The sequence below is a fragment of the Bos mutus genome, chromosome 13, assembly GCF_027580195.1.
Source record: "Bos mutus isolate GX-2022 chromosome 13, NWIPB_WYAK_1.1, whole genome shotgun sequence".
NCBI classification, from domain to species: domain Eukaryota; kingdom Metazoa; phylum Chordata; class Mammalia; order Artiodactyla; family Bovidae; genus Bos; species Bos mutus.
Window position 1 is genome coordinate 11658657 of NC_091629.1, and position 15566 is coordinate 11674222.

At 40.4% G+C, this 15566-nt stretch overlaps 1 pseudogene; it reads right to left on the reverse strand.

Moving 5' to 3' along the window:
- Positions 1–14409: 14409 nt before the first annotated feature.
- LOC102287250 (small ribosomal subunit protein eS6 pseudogene) lies at positions 14410–15207 on the reverse strand (annotated as a pseudogene).
- Between the last annotated feature and the right edge of the window lie 359 nt (positions 15208–15566).

A 15566-nucleotide genomic window follows, 5' to 3' on the forward strand; every position in this document is an offset into this window, starting at 1 on the left:
CCGGAAGTAGGGTAGCCGGAGCCCCAGACCTGGGCCTCAGCAAACTGCTTCTCAGTCACTGACTTGCTTCGCGGAGCCATACGGATATTGGCACAGATTAAGAGACGTGGACAGTTACAGACATTGCGCATCTATCTGGAACGTCCCAAGTATCCGTGAAACAGCTACCTTCTTATCCTCCCCCAGATATTGAAAACTAAAAGCATATTTGAAAACTGAATTTTTGATTACAGCCTCTGTTTCATACATTTCATTATTCCATCCCCCCAAAATACAGGAGGAATAGAACGCAGGGCTTGAAAGGGGGAAATCTAGTGAGCAGTCTGAAGTTTCCTTTTAAGAGAGGTGAAGAAGAAATAAAATTTGAACCAAGACAAAAAGTATACTTCTAATAATGAAATAATATTTACAGGCATAATACTACAAAATAGACAACCAGGTAGAAAGTAATAAGCATAACAGACATTCAAAATCTTAGGGGTAAGTGAAGCTTATCGACCTTAGCCCATTTACAATTGGTGCTCCTTTCCAATTGATGTCTATTTTCAAAGACATTTAAGCTAAAAACCTTCTCTCTTTCCCACCAGTGTCTCACTTCCTATTCTTTTTATCCCCTCACCACTCTTGCTTTCTTTTGTGTGAAGCTTATTTTCTTCTTAGCTTTCTCACATTTCTCCTCCCTGACTCCCTACTCTTGCTGAGGAAGTAGAAGGAAACAAATAAATTGCTTGTATAACTCAGGATGCTTCAGCAGTTTTGAAAGTTTGATCTCCTTTTTCTCCTTTTGGATCCCACCAGTTGAATTAAGCTCAATAGGATAATAATAAAACTTTCATAGTAAAAAGGGTTGTGTTTGACAGAGGTTAGAAGAACAGTATCCAGGAGGTAAATCTTACTTAAATCCTTTTATTACTGTAGAGTTTAAAAAATATTTTTAAATAGTTATGAATACTTAAAAATAATACAATATAATGCTTGAATTAATCATATTTTAAATTCATTGTGAGGCTTAACTTTCAAAGATACAAGAACAGGGGTATCTTAATCTTCAAGGGCTGCTGTAACAATATACCACAAACTGGGTGTCAGCATGGTCAAGTTCTGGTAAGAACCCTCTTCCAGGTTTCAGAGGACTTCTTTCTTATACCTTCACATGGTGGCAGTGTGGGGGAGGGGGACAGAGATCTAGTGTTTCCTCTTACGCAGAAAGTGAAGAACTAAAGAGCCTCTTGATGAAAGTGAAAAAAGAAAGTGAAAAAGTTGGCTTAAACCTCGACATTCAAAAAATGAAGATCATGGCATGCAATCCCATCACTTCATGGCAAATAGACGGGGAAACAATGGAAACAGTGAGAGATTTATTTTCTTGGGCTCCAAAATCTCTGCAGATGGTGACTGCAGCCATGAAATTAAAAGTCGCTTGCTCCTTGAAAGAAAAGCTATGAACAACCTAGACAGCCTATTAAAAAGCAGAAACATTACTTTGCCAACAAAGGTCTGTCTAGTCAAAGCTATGGTTTTTCCAGTAGTCACGTGTGAGAGTTGGACTATAAAGAAATCTGAGTGCTGAAGAATTGATGCTTTTGAACTGTGGTGTTGGAGAAGACTCTTGAGAGTCCCTTGGACTGCAAGGAGATCCAACCAGTCCATCCTAAAGGAAATCAGTCCTGAATATTCACTGGAAGAACTGATGCTGAAGCTGAAACTCCAATACTTTGGCCACCTGATGCAAAGAACCGACTCAACGGAAAGACCCTGATTCTGGGAAAGACTGAAGGCAGGAGGAGAAGGGGACGACAGAGGATGAGATGGTTGGATGGCATCACTGGCTCGATGGAAATGAGTTTGAGCAAGCTTCGGGAATTGGTGATGGTCAGGGAGGCCTGGCGTGCTGCAGTTCATGGGGTCACAAAGAGTTGGACACGACTGAGCGACTGAACTGAACCCCACAACTTGGGCTCCACCATCATGACCTCAGCTAAACCTAATTACCCCCAAAAAATTGCACCCCAAATACCATCACATAGGGAATTAGGACATCAACATAGGAATTGGGGTAGGACACAAACATTCAGTCCATAGCAAGGGACATCACCTTTTCTGTTTCTCCCCAGTACTGAGCACAATACATAACACATGCTAGCATTCAATTCAGAGAAGGCGATGGCACCCCACTCCAGTACTCTTGCCTGGGAAATCCCATGGACAGAGGAGCCTGATAGGCAGCAGTCCATGGGGTCGCTATGAGTCGGACACGACTAAGCGACTTCACTTTCACTTTTCACTTTCATGCATTGGAGAAGGAAATGGCAACCCACTCCAGTGTTCTTGCCTGGAGAATCCCAGGGATGGGAGCCTGGTGGGCTGCCGTCTATGGGGTCGCACAGAGTTGGACATGACTGAAGTGACTTAGCCGCAGCAGCAGCATTCAATTAGTTGAATTGAATCCTGTGAATGCTTCCCCACCTTCATTTCTCCCCCTATGGTTTTTTAGTTTGATTTTTGATAGATCAGTTTTCTTAACATGAAAGGCAACTTTACTAAGTCTCTAAGTTATCTTACTGTTTATTCAATGACTAAAACAAAAAAATAAAATGAGAGCAATAATCTTAACACTGCTGCTGCTGCGGCTAAGTCGCTTCAGTCGTGTCCAACCCTGTGTGACCCCATAGACGGCAGCCCACCAGGCTCCCCCGTCCCTGGGAGTCTCCAGGCAGGAACACTGGAGTGGGTTGCCATTTCCTTCTCCAATGCATGAAAGTGAAAAGTGAAAGTGAAGTCGCTCAGTCGTGTCCGACTCTTAGCGAAGCCATGGATTGCAGCCTTCCAGGCTCCCCGGTCCATGGGATTTTCAAGGCAAGAGTACTGGAGTGGGGTGCCATTGCCTTCTCCGATCTTAGCACTACTTTTACACAATATCCCAACATTCATCTTTTCTCCTAATTTGACCATTAAATTAAGTGCAATATAACATTTGAAACTTGTGCCATATTGCCATTGATATTTTAGCAATCTGATATTTCCCTCCTGAGCTCTATTCTTACGTTGTCCAAGAACCCCAAGGACTTCCTCCATCTAAAGGGAATGGTTCTCTTTCCAAGGCCAAACTGAAGTAGAACTGGAGTCTGTTCAGTACAACACTGTTACTGTTTCTCACTGCCATGATGTTTTGCTCTGGAAGCTTCTTCCTACTCAGTTCCAGTAACACTGGTCCACTCTGAAACGATGCCCTTACTTGTTCTGGTCTAGGTCTCTGCAAAGACCACAGTGATATTTACATTTAGACTTCTAGTTTGGCATATTCACATGTTCTGTCTTGTCCTCTAGAGCAGCAATTCCCAAACTTTTTGGCACCAGGGACCAGTTTTGTGGAAGACAATTTTTCCACTGACAGGGGCTGGGAGCAGGGGTGGGGGTGGGGGTGGGGGCGGTGGCAGTGGTTTCAGTTTCAGCCACCTACCTCCTGTTGTGTGGCCTTGTTCCTGCGGCTTGGGAACCCCTGCCCTAAAAGACAATGCAACTGAATGAATCATTTGCTGATGCCAGAACTAAGCGAGGGCCCAGTGGACAGCTGCTTTCTTATCTGGTGACATTTAATGATCCTGGGCATTGACTGATGAAGCTTAGTCTGGGTGGAGGCAGTGTACACAGGAAGAGAGAAGCCAGTGAAATGTTTAACAGTCATGTGAGTTGTGTAATGGATTGGAGATGTAGAGAGGAGCCTCAAACTTCCAGCCAGCTTTCCCACAGAACATTTGCTGAGTCCTGGGGTAGTGCAGAAGCCCAAAGGACTGAAGGGTAGGAGGCGTGAAATTTCCCCACATTCTACCAGTGCAAGCAAAATGAACTCTGCCTAAAAAGGGGAGCCTGCTTCATACATACAAGTAGTCTTCCCCCTCAAGACATCTGCAATATTTCTGAAGCTGTATGAGTAGGAGGATAAAGATCTAAGTTTAAAACCTCTGAAAAGCAGAACTAAAACTGCTGGGTTGAGGAGATAGAAACCTTGCAGTCTCTCTTATCAAAATCCCAGAGGAATCACACCTAAGAAACAGAGAAACCAGAAGTTGGGTGAATCTTACCAAAACTCTAACCCAATCCCAACCCAGTTCAATCCCTGATCCTCACCCCATTTGTCTATTTTCATCTGTAGGGGAAAATATCATCATCTTTATTGCCTATTTTTTAATATAAAAGTCTGGTATATGACCAAAAAATTATGAGATGTGAGACAAATAGGGAAATTTGACCAATATGAAGAGAAAAAAGTAGATAATAGAAGACCTACAGTAAGCCAGCTACTGGAGTCCAGATAAGGACTTTAAAATTTCTGTTATAAAATAGATAGGTTGAAGAAGGAATTCATAGGGCCCGGACTCCATCTTAGGCCTGTTCATGCTGATCATGCTCGGCCACCTTTCCAATGGACTCTGAACTCTGTGTTTAGTGCCTATGAAAACAACAGGAGGATAAGACCCCCTCCAGACAGGGGAACCTTGAAGATCGTATCTAGGTTACTCATCGCCTAAGAGAAAACATACACTAATCACCCCTTCCTCCAGACAGGCCATAAATTTTTCTGTGTCTATCGGAGTGTAACCTCGGGTTTATTGATTATTGGCTAATTGTTTGACTGTTTGAGCACATGAGCACATAGCACGTGAATGATGGGGTTATTAGGATTGTATTTTCCTTGGTTTATGTAAGTCTCAAGGATTTGGAGTGGTGGGTTCAGACACGTACACATGAGGTATAAAAGATTTTCACAGATGCTGGTTGGGGTCCTTGGCTAAGAGGAGACTCTGCCTTGGGCCCGCCGGTGTAATAAACTGCACTCCACTATCTGCATTGTCCTTCTGAGTGAGTTTGTTTCCTGGAATGCGTGGCTACAACAAGGTTATAAAATAAAAGAAAAAGTGTACAGAATGAATTAGAAGATGCAGAATTTTAACAGATAAACTGAATTCATAAAAAGGAATCCATGGAAAATCTCAAAGTATAATATCTGAAATAAAAAAAACTTGGTGGGTTTAACAGCAGACTGGACACAGCAGAACAGAGGATTAATGACTTTGAGGACAGGTCAAGAAAAAATATCCAAACTGAAGCACAGAGAGAAAAAAGGACAGAAAGAGAACAGAACTTAAAAGGCATGTGGGAATAAATCAAAACACATATAACTAGGCCCTAGAAAAAAAGGAGAGAGAGAATGAAACAGAAGAAATAATTATAGAAACAATGGACAAGAATTTTGCAAAACCAATGAAAGACATGAAACCAACATGAAAAAAATTAACTTGAAATAGATCATAGACCCAAAGATAAAAGCTAAAATTATAAAACTCTTTTTTTGAAAAATAAGGGTAAATCTTAATGACTTTGGGTTAGCCAGTGGTCCCTTAGATATGACAGCAAAAGCACGTGATGGAGGAAAACATAATTTGAACTACATAGAAATTTAAAACTTTTGTGTCACAAACAATACCATCAAGAAAATGAAAAGATATCCAAGATAATGGTAGAAATATTTGCAAATCATATACCTGATAAGGGACTTATATCTAGAAAATGCAAAGAATTCATTCTACTCAATATTTTTTAAAATGGGCAATGGATTTCTCCAAAGAAGATATAAAAAAAGCGAGCAAGTACACAAAAGATGCACAACATCATTAGCCATCAGAAAAATGTAAATCAAAACTACGAAGAAATACAACTTTATAGCCATGATGATGGCAATAATTAAAAAGAGAGACAAAAAAGAAGTTAATGAAGACATACACATTGGACCCCTCATATATTGCTGGTGGAAATGCAAAATGATGCAGCCCCTTAGGAAAACAGTTTGGCAGTTTCTGAAAAACTAAATATACAGTTATTATATGACCTAGCAATTCCACTCCTAGGTATATACACAAAAAGATAAAAGCATAAAACTTGTATACAAATGATCATAGCAGCATTATTCATAACAAAAAGTTGCAAACAAACTTAATGTCCATTCAACTGATGAATTATTTGGCAACTAAACAAAGAAAATACTGATACATGCTGTAACATGGACAAGCCTTGAAAATATTATGCCAAGTGAAAGACACCAAACATAGAAGACCATGTAAGATTCCATTTATATGAAATATTCAGAATAGGCAAACGTTCAAGCTTCCCTTCTAGCTCAGTCAGTAAAGAATCTGCCTGCAATACAGGAGACCTGGCTTCGATTCCTGGGTCAGGGAAGATCTCCTGGAGAAGGAGATGGCAACCCACTCCAATATTCTTGCCTGGGAAATCCCATGGACAGAGGAGCCTGGCGGGTTACACTCCATGGATTGGCAAAGAGTCAGACATGACTTAGCGACTAAACCACCACCACGAAGGCAGAATGTAGGTTATTGGTTACTGAGGACTAGAAGTGGAGAAGCTTGGGGATTGTCTACTAATGAATATGTAATTTTTTAGGGGGTATGTAAATATCCTAAAATTAGATTGTGGTGGTGGTTGCATATCCTTGAGAATATACTAAAAAACTTTGACTTGTATACTTTAAATGGATGAATTGTGTGGTTTGTCAATTATATCTCAATAAGGCTGTTTAAAAAAGAAAAAGAAAGATACAATAAACTTAGCAAACCCCAACTAGGATAAATGCAAAGCAAATAAACAAACAAAAAAAAATCATGCCTAAGTATATCATAGTGAAACTATAGAAAAGTTTGTGGGATGTACTGAAGGCAATAACTTCAAAGGCCATTTTTAGCCTTAAATGTCTTAAAGAAGGAAGACAGAAAATTAGTGAGCCAAATGTTCAACATAAGTGAAGTGAAAGTGAAAGTCGCTCAGTCGTGTCCGACTCTTTGCGACCCCATAAACTATACAATCCATGGAATTCTCCAGGCCAGAATACTGGAGTGGGGAGCCATTTCCTTCTCCAGTTCAACATAAGGGGTTACATAAATAACCACAGAGTAAACAAAGAATTAAAGTTTGAATAAGGACACCTAATCATTCTCAACATGACACTTTTGCAAGTCAGCTGGACTTATATCAACCCTTATATGAAGAATTCTTAAAAATTTTTATCAGTTTGTAGGTTCTGGTATTTTCAAGGTTCACGGTGTGACCATGATAGTGTGTGGCCAAGAAGCTTTGGAAGAATATATTGAATACCACTGGTAATGAATGGCAACCCACTCCAGTATTCTTGCCTGCAGAATCCCATGGACAGAGGAGCCTGGCAGGCTATAGTCCATGGGATGGCAGAGTCAGACATGACTGAGTGACTAACACACACATGGGAATGGGGAAGCAGGGAGCACCTAGAGTGTTGGATAGTTATCCACACAGAGGGTGATAGAAGAAGTTTTGATCTTATTATACATGGACCTGAACATCAAAATGACCACGCCTTACCAGGTGGCAACAGGAAACATCATTGGTAATTTCATAGACCAGTGGGGCTCAAAGAGGTGGTCTATCCCTCACTTTTGGGTAAGATCCAATCTAACTACATCAAACAAACTTGAATATAATACTTATAACAGCAAAAATCTAAATCTCACTTAAAATCACCATTTCTAAATCCTGTGATTTTGAAATGCCTGGCTCTCACTAAATCTTGAAATTTTCTCTTTTGCCCACCTATTGGCTATTTCTCAAATACATGGACTTAAATTTTTAAGATATCATTGTTCTCTAATGGAACATTATCTTCACTCAGTAATTTATTTACCCAAACAGCATTCACAGTCTTACACTGAGTTGACAAACGTTAGAAAAATAGTATTTTGGGGGAAAACCTCCTTGAAAATAATCCCTTTTTATTGCAGTACTGAATTCTAATCTTTTGAAGGTCCTCATAAATAAATACAGATGTTTCTTCATGTTATAAATAATCAATGTATTTCTATTATATTGACACTATGGATTTTACTTTTCTGGATAATGTACTGTTTACTCAAATAATCTCATTGTGCAAATGAATACAGATTTCAGAGCCAAAATTGATTCAATTTGGATTCTGACTCTACTACAAACCGGGGGACCCCTGTGTTTCAGTTTCCTCCTCTGAAAAATTAGGATAATAGTACTACCAAAACCAGGGTTCCATGGTGGCTCAGTGACACAAGTTCAATCCTTGATCCAGGAAGATCCCACATGCCTTGGAGCACCTAAGCCTGTGTATCACAACCACTGAATCTGCACTTTAGAGCCTGGGAGCCGCAACTGCTGAGCCCCTAGGGCCCATGTTCTGCAACAAAAGAAGTCACTGCGATGAGAAGCCAGTGCACTGCAGCTAGAGAAAAGCCCCCACAGCAATGAAGACCCAGCATAGTCAAAAATAAATAAATCAACTAAAAAAGAAATAATACTACCAAAACCATAAAATACTATCAAAATTGTTGTAAGAGTTAGGGGAGATAATTAGAGCCTGGTATATAGTAATTGCTGGGTTTCCCTGGTGACTCAGTGGTACAGAATCCGCCTGGAACGTGGGAGCTGCAGGAGATGCGGGTTCGATCCCTGAATCGGGAACATCCCTTGGAGAAGGGCATGGCAACACATTCTGGTATCCTTGCCTGGAGAATCCCATGGACAGAGAAGCCTGGTGGGCTATAGTCCATAGCGTCCCAAAGAACTGGACACAACCAAACATGTATGCATATAGAAATTGCTATTAAAAAATTACCATTGTGATTATGGAAAGTTTCTGGGCTTCCCTTGTGGCCCAGCTGGTAAAGAATCTGCCTGCAATGTGGGAGACCTGGGTTTGATCCCTGGGTTGGGACGATTCCCTGGGGAAGGGAAAGGCTACCCACTCCAGTATTCTGGCCTGGAGAATTCCATGGACTGTATAGTCCATGGGGTCACAAAGAGTGGGACATGACTGAGTGATTTTCACTTTCACTTCCACCTACCTTGTATTAAGGGCTCCATAAATAAAGCTTATCTATTCTTAAATGTTTAAATTTTGTCTTTGCTGCTGCTGCTAAGTCACTTCAGTCGTGTCCGACTCTGTGCAGCCCCATAGACGGCAGTCCACCAGGCTCCCCTGTCCCTGGGATTCTCCAGGTAAGAACACTGGAGTGGGTTGCCATTTCCTTCTCCAATGAAAGTGAAAAGTGAAAGTGAAGTCGCTCAGTCGTGTCCGATACCCTTAGTGACACCATGGACTGCAGCCCACCAGGCTCCTCGGTCCATGGGATTTTCCAGGCAAGAGTACTGGAGTGGGGTGCCATTGCCTTCTCCAAAATTTTGTCTTTAGTCATTTGTTATTAAACTTAGGCTGCGAAGGCCCACTTCACCGGAAGTGTATGCAATCACTTATCTGCCCCAGATGGTGAGAAACAAGACCACCTTTACAAAATAATGACTAGTCCTCAAAGCCAGTTTCCTTTTCTGTTTCAACTCCATATAACATATTATTTGTGATTTTCCTGCTAAATTCGGCTTAAGGACATACAATAGATACCTAATTAGAAGCATGTTACCCAAATGCACAAAAGGAAGAGAAAACATTCACATTCACTGATGAAGTCATTAAAGACTCACTGGTGGTTGTCTTTCCCTGAAACAGCTCTGTCTTTTCAGATAATGATGTTTTCTCCTTTACATAGACTTGAACGTGCCTCAGTAGACTCTTATGTAAAAATTTCTTTCTTCTAACATCTGACACAATTCCAAGATTATCGTTCATTTTTCAAAGGTGTCCATCAACTCACATGAATCACTTTTTAAATTTGAAAATGAGTTTCTCTCCTTTTTCCTCTAACCAACCAAGAAGGATATTCTCTCTTACTGACACCTCAATTCAGCCCCAGCACAGCAATTGTTGTATTTTCCTCATATACAAAAGCACCAATTAGTCTGCAAAAGAAAATTTTAACAGGCCTCTTCATCATCTATTCTTCTAGGCTGAACAGCCTGGCTTTGGCATTCTGCCGCTGAGCACTAATATTGTTTGTGATGCCAAACTGAAACACAAGGGAGACAGTACAAAGTTGCTGATCACCTCGGCCAACATGCCACACAGTGAAGGCATTAGAGTATACTTAGAAATGCCAAGTCTTAGAAATGCTTACTATTAAATTTATTAAAAGGAGGTAGTGTTTTAAAAAAATACTGAATTAGCAATCAACAAGCAAGCAAGAAGAGACAGATTAAAGGAAGCTTAGTTCCAAATGGTACTGCTGCTATTGCTAAGTCATTTCAGTCGTGTCCGACTCTGTGCGACCCCAGAAAGGAGCAATTAAAAAACACTTTTTTTAACTATACCTTTGGCCTAGCTTCATCTTTCTCCACTTCAATATATAATCTTCTCTTATTTTTTGTAAACCACAGAAGGATTTTTAGTGCCAAGGCTCCATAATGAGTCTTTTAACTAAAAAAATAAAATTAAATTAAATTAAATTAAATACTAAGAATTTCACCACCAGGGGGCAAAGAACATGCTTACAGGCAAAGATTATTTTTGACATTTGAAAGGAGTTACCTTGCATGAACACAGTTTTTGTTGTTAAAATTTCAACAACTGCAAATTTAGAGATATACATACTAACCTAAACATTCAAGGTTAAGGAAGAATTATGTTTATGAAAGAAAAAATTATACATTACCATTAACCAAGTGCCCTTTCATTTACTATCATTTTTAGACACTTAAAAAATTTTCCACCTCCCTTTTCTTTCATGTGTTTGCATAAGTGTTCATGCTAAGTTGCTTCAGTCATGTCTGTCTCTTTGCAGCGCCATAGACTAGCACCACCTGGGAAACCCTTGCACAAGAGGAAGAAAAGAATAATGTGAACTTTTGAAATACTAATTTAGCCTTTGTCTGTGTTCCCCTGATGACTTAGCACACACACACATTTCCCTGGTGGCTCAGAAGTAAAGAATCCGCATGCAATACAGGAGCTGCAGGAGACAAGTGTTCAATCCCTGGGTGGGGAAGATCCCCTGAAGGAGGGCATGGCAACCCATTCCAGCGTTCTTGCCTGGAGAATCCCCTGGAGAAAGGAGCCTGATGGGCTACACTCCATGGGATCACAAAGAGTTGGACACAACTGAAGTGACTTAGCAGCAGCAGCAGCATGCTGGCCTTTCAATGGCTTTGGCTTACAATATTTTTTGACAAATGGTTTCCTAAGCATGTATTTTGGCTCTACTTTTTTGTTAACTCAATGTGACTAACTGATAAACTCAGGTCTTAACCTTCTAAAATCAGGTTCATTGACTTGATTAATACTTTGCCATTTGTTAATTTTATAATGTTAAAATTATATAAATAACTGATAAGCACATCAATTCATCAATTATCTCATTTGAGACCTTGATATCCCTGAATTTGCTGGGAGAGTACCAGACTCACAAATAACCTATAGACAATAACCAGAAGTATTGGTATAGTAAACTATTCAGTCAGTCAGTCAGTTCAGTTGCTCAAAAATTTTGGTCTAACACATGCAAGCCCTATATTCTGAAATTTCAGCGTATTTGATTATTTCTCACTTGTACGTTGATAAAAGTCCCGGTAACAGAAGCGAAACTGAGAGTTTTTAAACCGAGGTATCTGTGGTGTAGGCAAACCACCACATTTTATTCCAGTTGGCTTATTTTCTATCTCCTCTTCCTGCTTCTAAGTACCTGCTGAGACCACATTTCCCTGAATCGATTGGTGATAACAATGCCACTGTTTCAAATCAGGCCTGAGGTAGAAGGGACCCCACAGTGATCTGGGAAGATCTGCTACTGTTCTTTCCTTCCACTGCTCCCCGGAGCCTGGTCACCATCTCCACTGCCAGCCTCCAGGCACCAGGGCTATCTCCAGGGGATGCAGAATTAGACCAGATACCACCATATGTTCACCTACAGAATATTTTTGTCCAGATAAAATAAAATATAGAAATAAATACTGACCACAAACTTAAGGAGAAAAAGAAATTGCAAAAGGTCAGCACTCAGGGTTTATTTAGAGGCACACACTAAAGGAACATCCTATGACCACCCTTTTCATATTAGTGATAAAGGGAAATGTAGAGATAAAGCAATATATTTTCTGTTGTCAATTTGCTTTTATTTGTTTTAATGTAAATTGATGGACTCCTTCTTTCTCGTGTGTCTTCAAGCTGTGGCCCAGCCACTGACCGCTCTTGAAGGCTCGACTTTTCACTCTGATATGCGACAGCCTGTGTTAGGAAACTTGGTGCATCTTGTCAAGTCCTTGGGTGTAAACTAACCTGCAGCTTCAACCAGCCTCCCACAGGTGCGCCCTGAAGGCACCTTGACTTGGGCCAAATTTTCTCATCTCCTTTTGTAATAGCAAACTATTTTCAGTAGCATGCTGCCTGCAATTTTCTAAAAACCTTTCAACCACACAGAATCTTTATGTAAGGTAAAGACAATATTTGAACAGTGAGAAAGAAGCTCATACTACAGATAAAGTAGGGAAATGGGCGTTTGGAAATATTCCCATCATTATACGAATATGATATTTTTTCTTCTGCCCAAAATGCTATGTGTCACTAATAAAAGTACTCCTATCTAGACACTTGAGAACTGGTTTTAAATCTTCCAAATGTAGATTTTCACTGGATTTAAAAATCCACTTGTTAAAAATATAAAAACCCTTTCATTTTCAGTTCACTTCCAAGAACAATTATTTGACATCAGAGAGGATTGAGAATTACTAAGCTAAATTTTTAGCAAAAACCTCTGCACAACTGCTTAATGGAAATGCAAAAAGAGCCTATGACTTATAGCAGACCCAACCATACACAAGAATTCTTGCATCTGGATCTATCTCTCTTGGCTCAGTCGGTAAATGAATCTACCTGTAATGCAGGAGACTGGGTTAGATCCCTGGGTTAGATCCCTGCCATTCCCTAAAGAAGGGAATGGCAGCCCACTCCAGTATTCTTGCCTGGAGAATAGAGGAGTGGGCAGAGGAGCCTAGTGGGCTACAGTCCATGGGGTCACAAAGAGTCAGACATGACTGAGCAACTAACACTTTACATTTCACTTACACTTTGTGAAGAATCTTTCTCACTTATGACATCCTTCAGACTAAGCATTGATACAAATTGAAATTAAAATCTACCCTTTAATTTATCACATAATGTTCAGCCACATTTCTAAACTTACACATAATTTTTAACAGTATCTCTCTCAATAAAGATAGACAGTGATAATATTCTTCATTTTTTTGGAGAAAATCTTGATTTAATCAGTGCTTTGGTTTTAAGGCTAATTTTTAAAAGTATTTTATCCATTGCTTAATTTTATTTCAAAGTATTTAACTTTTCCTCATTGTTAAAACACTTCCTTTATTTGAATGATGATATTGTATGTTTATTTATTTTTTGATTGGAAAATCCCATGACTTCCCATCACACTAAGAATAAATTCTCATTTTTTAAAAGTCCTCCGTAATCTGGCCTCTGTCTAACTGCAGCCTCACCTTATACCATCCTCTCTCTCATCACACTGATCTTCCTTCAGAGCATACCAGGCTCATCCTATTTTAGGACCTTCACCCTCCCTTTGCTCCAGAACTCTTCTAGATCTTTGTATGGCTGCTACTGCCTCGGGTAGGCTTATCTTGATCCTAACCTAAAAGGGCGCCCTGCTGCTCTCTTTTACATCACCCTCCCCAATTCAACCCTCTGCCTAGCGTTTACCAATCTCATTTATCTCCGTTTATTTTTTTAAAGATCTTTTTTTTGTGGACCATTTTTTAAAGTCTTTATTGAATTTATGACAGTATTGCTTACGTTTGATGTTTTGGCTTTTTGGCCCCAGGGCATGTGAGATCTTACTTCCCCAATCAAGGATCAAACCTGCACCCCATGCATTGGAAGGTGAAGTCTTAACCACTGGACCTCCAGGGAAGTCCCTTAGTTATTTATCTTCCTTGTTCATTCATTATTTGTTTCTTTTGTGTGACTTCAGTCACTAGAATGCAAGCTTTATGAGAGCCTGATTTTGTCTGTCTAGCTCATTTCTCCAAATAGTGCCTAGCCCATATTAAGTTTTCAATAAATATGGTTGAATTGAAAAAGAAAACTCCTTTCCTTCTTCGAGGGTAATAACCTACTGTATTATGGATCAGATTCCTAAAACAAAACAATCAATTAAACTGGAGAAATGCCTAAGTTCAAACCATAGGAGAATAGCCAGCTCTTGAGGCAAGCTAGGACATGCATCACAAGCTTTATGTTTCACCTTGTAGAACCTAGCAGTTCATGCGGGAGGATGGGATGAACTGACCTACACTGGTTGCAACTATTTGGTTGGGTCATAAGTCTAAAGCAAGACTGACTCACCAGGGACACTGTAGGCATGCTTAGTCATTTTGATCAGTATATAATAAACGAGTAATGACTTTTATTTATTTATTTATTTGATGTTTGATCTTATTTATTTGTTACTCTTAGAACAATCTCATTTTTGACTGGACTCAGACTTAGAAGTAGAAGCTCTCAGAGAGGACAGCCTCCGTCTCTTGGCAATCTGTTCCTGCCGTTTTTCTTTGGCCTCCTTCATTCTCTTGGCCAAAAGTTTAGCATATTCTGCAGCCTCGTCTTTATTTTTCTTAGTACGCTGTTTCTTCAGAGCAATACGCCGGCGTTCGTGCTGCAGAACTCGTGGAGTCACGAGACGCTGAATCTTGGGTGCTTTAGTCCTAGGTTTCTTACCGTCTTTGTTTAGGGGCTTCCGCACAACATATTGGCGGACATCATCTTCTTAAGAGAGATTGAAAAGTTTGCGGATTCTGCTAGCTCTTTGGGGACCCAGGTGACGAGGCACTGTAGTATCAGTGAGTCCAGGAATATCCTTCTCCCCTTTTTTCACGATGACCAAATTGAGAACACTCAGATTGGCATCTACAATGCAACCCCGTACAGACTTGCGCTTTCTCTCTCCAGTCCTCCTTGATCTGTAACAGAAATGCCCCTTACTCAGTAGCAGGCGAACTCGGCCATGGGTCAAGACACCCTGCTTCATGGGGAAACCCTGCTTATGGTTCCCGCCACTGATTCGGACCACATAACCCTTCCATTCTTCACCCAGAGCGTCAGCAGCAACTTCTGTGGCCATACGCTTCTCATAGAAGGTACGAAGTTTTCGTTCATCGTCCACTTCAATGAGCTTCCGGCAGCCAGTGGCCGGGAAAGAGATGTTCAGCTTCATTCTGAAGCAGCCGATAGCCTCCGAGGCGCCACGAAAAAGAGGAGTAATGACTTTTAAAAACAAATTAGACTCTAACGTGGCACCAAAATGAAGACTAGGTCCAAAAGTTCTTCAATGTTACAAAAATTCTCACTGACATCTTGAATAAATACAGCTGACAGGCACAATTTATATTTATGTTCACCTAAGTAGTGATACGGAGAAGGCAATGGCACCCCACTCCAGTACTCTTGCCTGGAAAATCCCATGGATGGGGGAGCCTGGTGGGCTGCTGTCTATGGGGTCGCACAGAGTCGGACACGACTGAGCGCCTTCACTTTCACTTTTCACTTTCATGCATTGGAGAAGGAAATGGCAATCCACTCCAGTGTTCTTGCCTAG